Source organism: Tiliqua scincoides, chromosome 1 (genome assembly GCF_035046505.1).
Source record: "Tiliqua scincoides isolate rTilSci1 chromosome 1, rTilSci1.hap2, whole genome shotgun sequence".
Taxonomy (NCBI): Eukaryota; Metazoa; Chordata; class Lepidosauria; order Squamata; family Scincidae; genus Tiliqua; species Tiliqua scincoides.
The window spans coordinates 165,387,609-165,400,001 of NC_089821.1; the positions used below are offsets into that span (position 1 = coordinate 165,387,609).

Below are 12,393 nucleotides of genomic sequence, written 5' to 3' on the forward strand. Positions count from 1 at the left end.
GAATATGCCACCTTTTTATTATTAAATTATTATTAAACTTTATTTATATTCCGCCCTTCTCCCTAAAGGAACCCAGTGCTTTTAGCAGTGCTGCATAGTCTTATGTCAGTGGCAGGCATCCAGTGTCCATAATCATGTGAACTTGGCTGCTTGTGGTGGCAGTCAGGCCATACTCACTGGCATTGTCATGTTTGTGACAGTTGTAAAGCTGTTTTTGCTGCTGGAACACATCCCAACATCATAAACAGCCCTATACGATTGGGCCATTAGGGCACAATCCTGCCCTTGACTTGGGTCAGCGCAAGTCCCTTGTGCTGGCCCAGGAGGGTTCCAAACATGCCGTAAAGCACATTTGCGCCTCCTCAGGAGGAAGTTGCATCAGCGCTCCGAGAAGCACCGGCCTGTGGAGGCTGACAGAAGCCTCTGCACTGGCTTCCTCCCAGCACCTTGCACCGCCTTGGCTGTGCCAATGCAAGGACGAATGGTAGGCGGGGGGGGCAGGAAGGAGGCGTTCCTGGGGGGGAGGGCAGGCAGTGGGCGGCCCTGGGGGTGGGCGGGCGGGGAGCGGGAGGCAGGGTTGGGATCTAGCAGTTATGCCAGATCCCAACCCCACTTCCTGGGGAGAACAGAGCAGCTTCAAGTCGCTCCACTCTCCTCGGACTTGCGCCACCTCAAGAGGTGGCACAAGTCTGAGGAGACCCATAGGCGCCAGCGGCCCTTACCCAATGGTACGGGGAAATGTTTTCCCTTGCCTCTGGCTGAGCTGATTGTAGCCACAATCCTGCGCTGGATACAGTGCAAGCCCCTTGGCTTGACTGTTCCAGTGCAGGATAGGATTGCGCCCGTAGTCTATCATTGAGACATTTAGGCTGCAATTCCACATACACTTGCCTAGGAGCAAGTCCCATTCAAACAAATGGGGCTTAATTCTGAGTTGACATGCATATAATTGTTCTGTGGGTTCCTTCTGAATACTTCCAATGATTACTAATACAATTACTATTGTTTTTCATAAGAGTTTTATCAGTGGAAGGGCAGTGTGAGAGAAGAGATAAAAAGGGATAACAGCCCACCTTAATACAGTTTATTTAATTTTTGTAGTTGTTGGCATATTGCATTTGTCTTAATAATAGCTTTACAGCCAGCTTGACTGGTCAATGTTTTCAAGATGAAGATAGAAAACCTGCTTTGTGATATTCAGTGACCCATAAAACAACTAGCAAAATCCAGATTTAGGTCAAAAATACCAGACTGCCTATCCATTTTACTGCCAGTTGATTTCATGTTCTGTAGCATGAACTGCATTAACCTGCTTCACTGAAACAGTAAGCAAGAAGTTATTGTTAAATTATGAATGGCCAATTATCTGCTGAAGGGTGTTATCTATCCATGCTATGCTGTATGCATAAAGCCCATTCATCCTAGTGTCAGAGCGGAGTGGGTCATATCTATTGACCCACTCCACAAGGAGCCATACTTAATGCATGTTTATAGAACATGCAAAATAAGATGCACATCTTTCCTGTCATGCTCTTTTAATTCCCACCAGCTTTTTATGATTGCAAGAGAAGCTATGAAATGACTGATATTAAATATTGATATTTACATAGTTCCTCATGTCACATGATACATAAAGACCTGGAATTCAAGTATTTCACTGAAGCTGGGTCTATCAACAGGTATTAGCAATGACAACTAAATTGAACATCCTGCACAGAAACTGATAACATCTTTAAATACTAGATGCTGAGGACAAGCAACAGGGAGAAGCTCTGGCCTCCTTGCCGAGCATTTAAACTTCCATGAACCACTGATGCCCCAGTCCTACTGAAGATTGGGCTGGTGTGCCAATGGGACGTGTGCTGCATCCTGCAGTTGGGTGTCACTCATGGAGGCCTCCCCAAAGTAAGGGAATGTTTGTTCCCTTACCTCGGAGCTGCATTGCCCTTATGTCAGTGCTGGAAAATACTAACACAAGGGGCTAGGATTGTGCCCTAAGAGCCTTATCCTGTGCTCAGCGGGACGGCTCTATCTGTCTGTATGGCTCCGTGCCATAAGGTACGTTTGTGGGGCTCACTGCCAGGCTCCGGCTCTGTGCCGTAAGGCATGTTTGTGGGGCTCACTGCTGGGCTCCTGCTGGTGCTAGCCCAGCGCTGGCTGGCGCTGGGCTAGCGCTGGGCGGTCATCCTGTTTCTGCGGCTCAGCGGTCTTCTGGACCACTGGGCTGCTGAATGGGAGGCGGAGGTGTGGATGGGGGCAGGGAGGAGGCGTTCCGGGGAGGGGGGAGGCCGGTAGGGGTAGAGAGAGGGCATGCCGGGGAGGTGTGACATGGGGAGGGGCTGGAGGCATGCCAGGGGGAGGGATGGGAAGCAGATCTGTGGAGCTCTGCTCTGCAGGATCCAAGGCGCTTTTGCAGGGCTGCGCACCCTACACGAGCGCCTTTTCCATTGCAGGGCTGCTTACCTTACTCGGGGGAAGGGGACGAATGTCCCCTTCTCCCAAGGAGCATCCCGCAGTAGCACGGGAGGCGCTGGATTTGGAGACAGCCCTCCTCAGTGCCGCCGAGCTGGGGCGACCCGGGCAGCTCAGGATTGGGCTGCCCATTGGCAATAAAACCATTCTTATGGGAATAAAGAAAAATAATCTAAACACTGTATTCATGATGGTGGCAGGTTGCATCCTAACTTGCCTTTGCAAATGTTGGCAAAGTAGAAGTCTTGGCAAAGTAGAATGGTAGGTGTGCTATCAAAATTTTCCCATTTTTGAACTCAAGTCATAATCTCAGGAAAAGATGTCAGATCTTGTACATTGGTAAGTCATGCAATGTTTTCTACATTTTTCAAACATTTGTAACTATTCCAGGTCCTTAATCTTACTCCATGCATGCCATAGAAGGATTATACAAAAATAAATATATTAATGAATAGAAATATTGCAATCATAAAACTGGATCCTGTCTGTAAGTGCAGGAGCACTGATGCACATCAAGAAATTTCCTATTTACTTAAAGTTCTTCATTCAATTCAATAGAGCACCACAGCTGTCACTCATTTATTCTGTACATAAATTGGACATTTAAATGAATGGAGAGTCTTACACAGTGCTTCTGTGCTCTGGACAATTTGCATCAAGCCGTATTACCAGCCAATCTTTGATTACAATAGGAAGTAGCAGTTATTCAGTATACTGATTATTTTATTTTATTTCTTTACTGAATTTATATACTTCCTTTCTCTGGTAAGAGCACCAAAAACTGCTTACAAAGTTTAAAAACAATAACAATTTGTTTCCCATGTGAAAAGAAAAACACAAAAAGAACCAAGAGGAAGACTGTTGGAATAGAACCGGTGGTGTTGGTCCTCTCTGTGCCATTTGCTCCTCACCATTAAAAAAAGACCACTGCTGTTACCACCATCGTCTCAGGAAGTCTCCACCCAACTTCTTGACAGTTTTTCCCAAAACCTGGCAAAAATGAGACTAGTCTGGAAGGGCAATTTCCGCAACAAACAGCCTCTAAATTTAAACAATTGTTTCCCTAAGGTGGAGAATGTTTGGTCATCACTACTAAAGATATAAGAATTGTAAAGCACTTTATACATAAAAAGTGCAATAGAAATTACTTGTATTCGATGATGTCAAATTTGTTCCATTACACAGTTCTTCTAAAACAACACCTTTCTCTGCACATAATTTGGTGTCTTTTTGGCTGATTACATTTGGCTTAGAATATTTTACCACCTGAGCTGTTTTAAGGAAGTTGCATCTACTGTGTGAGATATTAAACTTTCTGCATGAATGAAAGCCAGTTAATGGAAAATAAGATGAATCACTATGACAAGCATATAGCAGGTTTAGATTACTATTCTTGTAATGCTAATATACATATTCTGACAATGAAATAGTAAGGGAAAGCTCCTATTAGCTGAATCATTCTGTGCCAATATGGTCTATATTATTTATAGGAACATTATTGATGTTATTTAATAATAAACTAGTACCAATAGTTTTGCAGTGGTTGCCAAACTCCTACAGAGGTGTTTGTCAGGTTTATTTTACCAAATACCCCTGGGAAATTTGCTGTCTGAATAGGGTAAGGCCTTGATGTCTGGGCCTGTAAATGTAAGCCTACATAACTGTCTGTATGTATCTCTGTGTCCCATGTGATGCCATGTAAACCAACGAAATGTATGTAAAAATGCTGAGTCACAGTGACTAAGTACCTGCAATGAAAGTAAATGAAAAAGTGTGGCTAGTGCACCAAGGAAGCTGATGCAATCAGTCATGAGATGATGAGGTAATGTGATGAGGTCATCTGAAATGTGATTGGTGCACTACAGTATATAAGGAAGGCAGGCACAGTCTATCTTTGTGGGTCATTGTATGGAGTCAGAGAGAGCAGGAGTCTGTGTTGTAGAGTTGGAGATTTGTTGCTGTAAATACGTTAGCTGTTTTGCTGCCAAAGAGACTGCTTATCTGTACATATTTTGTAAATACAGACTGGTGGTGGACATCTGCCTTTTCTGTGTTGTTTCTCACTGAGACTTCTTTGTCGTCCTTGGAGCTAACACTCTGCTGCACTCTGCTAAGAACTGGCACAACACTAAAACATTCCTCAACAGAGTTGGGAAGCACTTAAGTATTTGAGGGGGCAGGACAATGGCAGTGACATGATCCCCAGGATCATGCCGCTGCTGGAGTCAGAAGGAGGTTGTTTTACTCACAAGCATCTGTGCTGGCTTGGGGGGGGGGTGCAAGGAGCCCTGGAGATACCACTGCAGGGCTCTGATTTAGTAAAATAACAATAGAAAATCACTTCCCTCATCCACCAAGGGAAAACCATTCCCTTGCCCACCAATGCAGCCGCACCACTGGAGCATGCAATGCAATTTGGGGGGGGGGGCGGCGGGAGGCCTAGAGGCCTTCTCCAGTGCCAGAACGGGAAGTCGAGTAGATCTGGAATGATGAATTGAGGCCTGGAAGGGGCATAGGATATCAGCATTGCTGCCGCTGCCAATGCCACTGCCTTCTAGGCCTCGTTACGCCACCCATTCTGCCCCAATCTCTCCATCCCATCATTAGAATCACCTTCCCAAGTCTGGCAGTTGCTCTCCCATGCTACCACCAATTGCAGCAGTGCTCTTAAAAAGGCTACCGCTGGTGTGCTATGCATACTGTCAGAAGCTATTTCACAGCAGTGGAACACTGTTTCTTACAATAAGAAAAGAATGTGCATAATAATGCCAAAGAAAAGAGTATCCATGCTGTCATTACTTTAGCGTAACTGCAGTTATTTACAGCATCACTTTATTATTGTGCACTTTCTTTTTTCTGGTTGAACAAATACGAAGTTGCCTAATATAAAGACAGAGCTAGTTCCCCCAAGGTCAGTATTGCCTACTTGACAGTTCTTTATCTGACATTGCACAGATTGCCACAGTAAGTATAAGATTGGGCTGTCAGTGTTTAATTAAATGATGCAGAGCAGTGTTTCTCAAACTGGGGGTTGGGTCCCACTAGGTGGGTCGCGAGCCAATTTCAGGTGGGTCCCCATTCATTTCAATATTTTATTTTAAATATTTTAGACTTGATGCTACCATGGAATGTGACTGCATTTGGGGAAATATTACTGACCTGTACTTTTAACAAGCTACTATGTATATTATTTTAACAACGATGGTAAATGGGACTTACTCCTGGTAAGTGTGGATAGGATTGCAACCTAGGATTGTTAAAAATCTTCCTGCTTGATGATGTCACTTCCGGTCATGACATCACTTCTGATGGGTCCTGACAGATTCACATTCTAAAAAGTGGGTCCCAGTGCTAAATATGTGAGAACCACTGACGTAGAGCATATTAAATAAAATGATTAATATTTAACATCTGTAAGAATAAGCCTTGTTTGTTGGGGCTGTTAAACCTATAGAAGAAAAACCTGACGGACCAAGGGCGCAATCCAAACAGCGGCTTATGCCGGCCCAAGTCCCTTGGGCCGACATAAGAGGGTCGCAAACATGCTATAAAGCATGTTTGCGCCTCCTCGCGGGGAAGCCAGGTTGGCGCTCCGAGAAGCGCTGGCCTGCGGAGGCTGGCATAAGCCTCTGCATTGGTTTCCCTGCAGCTGCTGCGTTCGCGCTGGCACAAGCAGCAAAGGTAGGCATGGGGGGCAGGGAGGAGGAGGGAAGGAGGTGTTTCTGGGTGGGGGGAGGGTGAGTGCGTGGGGAGCCGGAGGTGGGGCTGGGACCTGGCAGTTGTGATGGATCCCAACCCCCATCCCCGCGGAGAATGGAGCGGCTTCAAGCCCCTCCACTCTCCTTGGACTTGAGCCACCTCCAGAGGTGGTGCAGGTCCGAGGAGACCCATTGGGGCCAGCAGCCCTTACCCAGGGGTAAGGGGAAGAGTTTCCCCTTGCCTCTGGCTGCTGCCCACAAACGTGCCTTGGATGCAGCACAAGCCTCCTGGCTTGCCTGCTCCAGTGCAGGTTTGGATTGCTCTCTATGCCTCTCATAACAACACCTGAACTGATTTATGTATCAATACACATTTTTATATTTAGGTTTTAAGAATGAACTTTCCCAACGAAGATAATTAGTATAAGAATGTTCCAATAAAGTATAATGAAACATGTTGTGTGTTTGTTAATTCTTTAACTAGAACATTTTTGTAACTGTGTAGTTTGTTATAATAATTTTATTACGTTTCACAATGTTTGATTATATATAATGTTTCATACCCGGCAAAGAATTATGACTGCACTGTAAGACTGTACTGAATTTTCCATTTTTGAGGGGAAAAAATACCTATGAAAAACAAGTCACAGAAGTTCAACCAGATGTTATAATCAACAGTGTCAAAAACACTGACATGAAGTAGTTTATAAGAAGATTAAAATGAGCAACAAAGATGTAGAGGCACCAAAGATTCAATAGTTTATAACCTTAGGACAGGCAATCTGTTGTGGGCAGAAATCTGGAACTGTCAGGAATATATATATATTTTTTAAAGACTATTTAGAATGAGATAGTGAGGATGCCAAAAATAGATGACAGTCACAGAAAACAGAATGGGAAAAATAACTGGACTACTGGGGTCATTCTAGGTTGGTTGGTTGCTGCTGCTAGCGTTGAAAAACAGCAAGGCTATTCATGATGGTCTTGCGGGTGCCTAAAACAGAGACAGCAAGCACAGCCTCTTGGCACTTAATAAGGCCATTATGTTAATAATAAAAACAATTAACTACTACATTATTCTGCTCAGCAATTCCAACCAGTCTCAATTGGTTGGTAGGGTACAACACCCTAATTTCTTGTGATGTACATTGCACAGATATTATTTGGGGTTATTCTATACAGGTATCAGGTGTTGTTCTTATGGTGATTTCCAAAATATACACTCTGATTTTCTGACATAAATGCCATACAGTTAGATAGTCAGGTAACGGACAATGCGGCATGCAGAATCTTCTGTGTCACAATCAGTATCCCAAAGGTTGTGCAGGCAGAAATTCACTGACTTGAATTCTCCATAACACAAACATTTTCATCCACCTTTCGATCAAGGCGGCACCTTCACTATTCAGGGACAGTGACAGGGTGCTCTAGGCCCTCCCACAAGGGCTCTGGTTTTGTATGTGTGTGTGTGTGCATGTAAAGTACATGCCAGCTAGTGAGCGCTTGGCTTGGCTTGCCTTTCCTCCCTATTCCACTCTTCCCACTGAGGCTTGTGTTTCCATCTTCATTTACCTGGGCCTGATCTAGAGAGTGGCGGTAGGAACAGTTCCTGGCAACCATCTCCACTGACCAATAGGAGAGGAGGAAGTGCCTGCCACTTCCCACTACTTGGGAGCATTCAGTAACTGATTGGTCTCTGAAGAGGAGGAAGGATGAAGCTCTTGAGTACTTTGTATGATCGGCTACTCCATCAACCCTTAAGTAGCTGCTGTGTGTGTTGCAGTAGCACTTTATGTCTCATTTTGAAAGCCTAGAGTCTCATTTTGATTCTATTTTTTGTCTGTCAGTATGTGAGTGTATGTACATGTATGATTTACAAGTCAAGTCAAGAAATCTTTATTGGCATAATAGGTATGATTTACAAAAGTCTAGAGTCAAAACATAACTCTAAATTTTCATAACGAGACCTGATGATTGGTGCAAATCATCAGGCGTGAGCTAGGTTGGCTATCAAAATGGTCTTTAGTACCCAACTTAGTTCACCTCTGATGCTGCCTGTATGTATATGGATCATTTAGGGCGCAATCCTAACCAACTTTCCAGAACTGCCATAGCTGTGCCAGTGGGGCATGTGCTGCATCCTGCAGTTGGGGGGCAGTCATAGGGGCCTCATCAAGGTAAGGCAATGTTTGTTCCCTTACGTTAAAGTTGCATTACCCTTATGTCGGTGCTGGAAATTGGGTTAGGATTGCGCCCTTACTTATTGAAATGTAAGTTGAGAATCACAGGCCTATCCTTTGCTGAGTGTTACCCTTACAACCAACTTGGCCATCACCTATTCACATAGTTAAGGAACTAGAGGTATGAACTCCGAGGGGTTATATATTTGCACTACTAAACCTAGACCTATTGGCAATTGGGAGGCTTACAGAGGGATAAGAGAAAATATTTTTTCCTTTTCCTTTCACTTCCCTATCTGCCCCCCCCCCCACCATCTGTTTTAGTGCAGCTGCTATGGCGGGGAAAAGGATAGGATTAGGCTCTTACTCATTTCTAACTTAACAAACACAAATGTTTCATTCATATTATAAATCACACTCCCCCCTACTCTATTCCTTTAAGAAAAATTCACAACATATAAAATAAGAAGGAACATACCAAACCATAGTCAGTATAAATAGTCCAGGAAAATTATATGCTTACAACCATCCACAGGGAAAATATGTTCAGAATTTGTCTTCTCACATATGAATTTACAATATATTGTATTTAATGCAATACCCTCAGTAGCATTGTTAGGGTGGTAAGGGGGGTGCCTAGGTAAGGGGGGTGCGGGCCGCACCGGGTAACGCGCCGGGGGGTGATGCGCTAACATTGCTGCATTAGGGGCTATCCCGTCATGCCATACACCGTTATTGCAGGCAGGCTACAGAGTAAGCTCAATTGACCACTATGGGACTTACTTCTGAGTAGACATGCATAGGATTGGGCTCACAGGCTGCAATTCTACCCACACTTTCCTGAGAGTAAACCTCATTGACCACTATGGGACTTACTTCAGAGTAGATTCACTTGGTGGAACTGGCTCCCCCTTATTTATTTCTTTTCTTTTAATTTAATTATTTATAATTATTTACAGTGGTACCTCGCATAACGAATGCCTCGCGCAATTTTTGGTGACTCGCACAACGAATTTTTATGACCCGTGCTTCGCAAGACGAATTTTTTTGTTTTGGTTTGTTTTGGTTTGTCTTAAGGGGGGGATCTTCATGCCAGTTTATGATCCCGTCCACCGTAGTAAGGGGAGGATCTTCATGCCAGTTTATGATCCCATCCACCCTAGTAAGGGGAGGATCTTCATGCCAGTTTATGATCCCTTTCACCCTAGTAAGGGGAGGATCTTCATGTCAGTTTATGATCCCTTTCACCCTAGTAAGGGGAGGATCTTCATGTCAGTTTATGATCCTGTTCACCCTAGTAAGGGGAGGATCTTCATGTCAGTTTATGATCCCGTCCACCCTAGTAAGGGGAGGATCTTCATGCCAGCTTATGATCCCTTTCACCCTAGTAAGGGGAGGATCTTCATGCCAGTTTATGATCCCTTTCACCCTAGTAAAGGGAGGATCTTCATGTCGGTTTATGATCCCATCCACCCTAGTAAGGGGAGGATCTTCATGCCGGTTTATGATCCCGTCCACCCTAGTAAGGGGAGGATCTTCATGTCAGTTTATGATCCCGTCCACCCTAGTAAGGGGAGGATCTTCATGTCAGTTTATGATCCCGTTCACTCTAGTAAGGGGAGGATCTTCATGTCAGTTTATGATCCCGTTCACCCTAGTAAGGGGAGGATCTTCATGTCAGTTTATGTAAGTAAGTCCCATTGTGCTTGCTCCCAGGAAAGTGTGCACAGGATTACAGCCTTCAAACTCCCCACTCAGCATCCCCCCATCACTCATTCACCCTCTCACTGCCCCATTTCCTTCACATTTCCCCCCATGATCACGGCAAAAGCAAGCAATTGAGTGCAGTTGCTCTGTCCTCCCCAGTTTAGAGCACAATCCTGTGTGTGTCTCCTCAGAAGTAAGTCCCATTGTGCTTACTCCCAGGAAAGTGTGCACAGGATTACAGCCTTCAAGCTCCCCACTCAGCATCCCCCCATTTTTGAAATCCTCTGTACAGTATGTATGCCTTTAAAGAGCACTTAATAAACACTTTGTAAACCAAATTTGACTTTGTTCTGACTTTTCTTGCCCATAGGAATGCATTAATTAAATTTCAATGCATTCCTATGGGAAAACGCGCTTCGCAAAACGAAAAACTCGCATAACGAAAGGACTCGCGGAACGGATTAATTTCGTTATGCGAGGCACCACTGTATTTTAATTCGCTTGATGATGTCACTTCTGGCCATGACATCACTTCCAATGGGTCCTGGACAGATTGTCATTCTAAAAAGTGGATTCCAGTGCTAAAAGTTTGAGAACTGTTGCAATAAGGTGTTAGTAAGTTGACATGGGTGTGTGTGTGAGAGAATCTACAAGTTTTCAAAATCACTAAAATCAGAGTTTGGAGGAATAATCCCATCATTTTATATATCAATCTATGCGTAATTTCATGCAGAATGCAATGAAACAAACCACATTGAAAAATCTATGTTCTAACAAAAGGTACAGCCAAAAAATCAGTGGGGCGGAGCAATGGTACATCATCACGCCCACCACCTGGGGCATTGCCCACTGCATGGGGTGACGCGCAGGCCTCCCGTACCAGGTGATGCAAATCTTAGTGTCCCAGTGACCCTAGACCCTAGTGACGGTCCAGAAGGCAGCCTTCCCCCCCCCCTCTAAAAAAGATCAAAACAGAAGCTTCAGCTGATAAGGTGAACTTTTCTGAGACTTCCAAAGACAGGTTGATTCTGACAGTGATCTGGTTTAAACAGAAGTTCTTAAATTTAACTGGGCACTGGATAGGGCTGAAAACCTTACTGATTTTGAAGGGGGTGGGTATTATTGCAGGCAGGCTACAGAGGAAATTCACTTGGTGGACCAGGGCTGGCTTCTGCTTATTTTATTATTTGTTTTACTTTAATTATTTATACTTATATATTTTTGCCTGATGATGACACTTCCACCATGACATCACTTCTGGTGCGTCTTGGACAGATTGTCATTCTAAAAAGTGGGTCCCAGTGCTAAAAGTCAGAGAACTGCTGCAATAAGGTGTTATTAAGTTGACACCCAGGGTGTGTGTGTGTGTGTGTGTGTGTGTGTGTGTGACTCCACTAGTGACCAAAATCACTGAAATCATAATTTGGAAGAATAATACCATCATGTTATATATCAATCAATGTGTAATTTCATGCAGAATGTGTTCTATCAAAAGGTACAGCCAAAAAACCAGTGGGGGCGGAGTGAAGGTACATTACCACGCCCACCATATAGGGTGTTGCCCCACCCTCTGCACAGGGGGTGGGCACTGGCATCCTGCACCAGGTGACATGAACCCTAGTGACGCCACTGAATTCCCTGACCCAAACACCAACATTTTGTCATTTCTGTATGGGCAGGAGGCCTGATCCAGAAGGTAGACCCTCTGTTAGCCTGAAGATAACATCTGAAGGTCACCAGTTTGAGGCCACCAGCAGCTCTGTGAATGGCAAGACCTTGAAGCAGCTGACAAGCTGAGGTGAGTTATTCCACCTGCTCTTTGGTGTGAGCGAAGAAGCGTCTTGGCTGCCCTTCAAGTGAGAGATGAAGTAGTTGCTTTTCAGCCAGTGTGGGAGGCAACTGGGGGCCAGAAGTAATACCAGACCGTGAAATATCCATCTGAAATGTTGTGCAGTTCTTGAAAGATAGAACCTTTCTGTTATGGTAAAAATCCCCTCGGGGGTTTAGAGATAGCCTGCCTATGTGAACCACCTTGAATAAAATCAGAGAAGTAATCCGATGACCAGAAAGGCGGTATATAAATACTATTATTATTATTATTATTATTATTATTATTATTATTATTATTATTATTATTATTATTATTATTATTGTACTATCACATAGCTGAAGTTACATTGTGACCAATGACCCAATCCTATGTTACACTGCTGGAACTTGTGTTCCATTGGTGCAGCAGGCTTATGGCAGCCACATAATGTGATGTGCCATTCAGTGCAACTGGACCATCGCAGCAAATGTCAAAAGGCTGAGACTTGACCCCCAAGCAAGGGAAC

General features: G+C 44.3%; 1 protein-coding gene across 2 annotated transcripts in view; it reads right to left on the reverse strand.

The window, feature by feature from the left end:
- SNTG2 (syntrophin gamma 2) overlaps positions 1-12,393 on the reverse strand; it is a 272,584-nt gene that overhangs the window by 59,368 nt on the left and 200,823 nt on the right. The window lies entirely within an intron of this gene.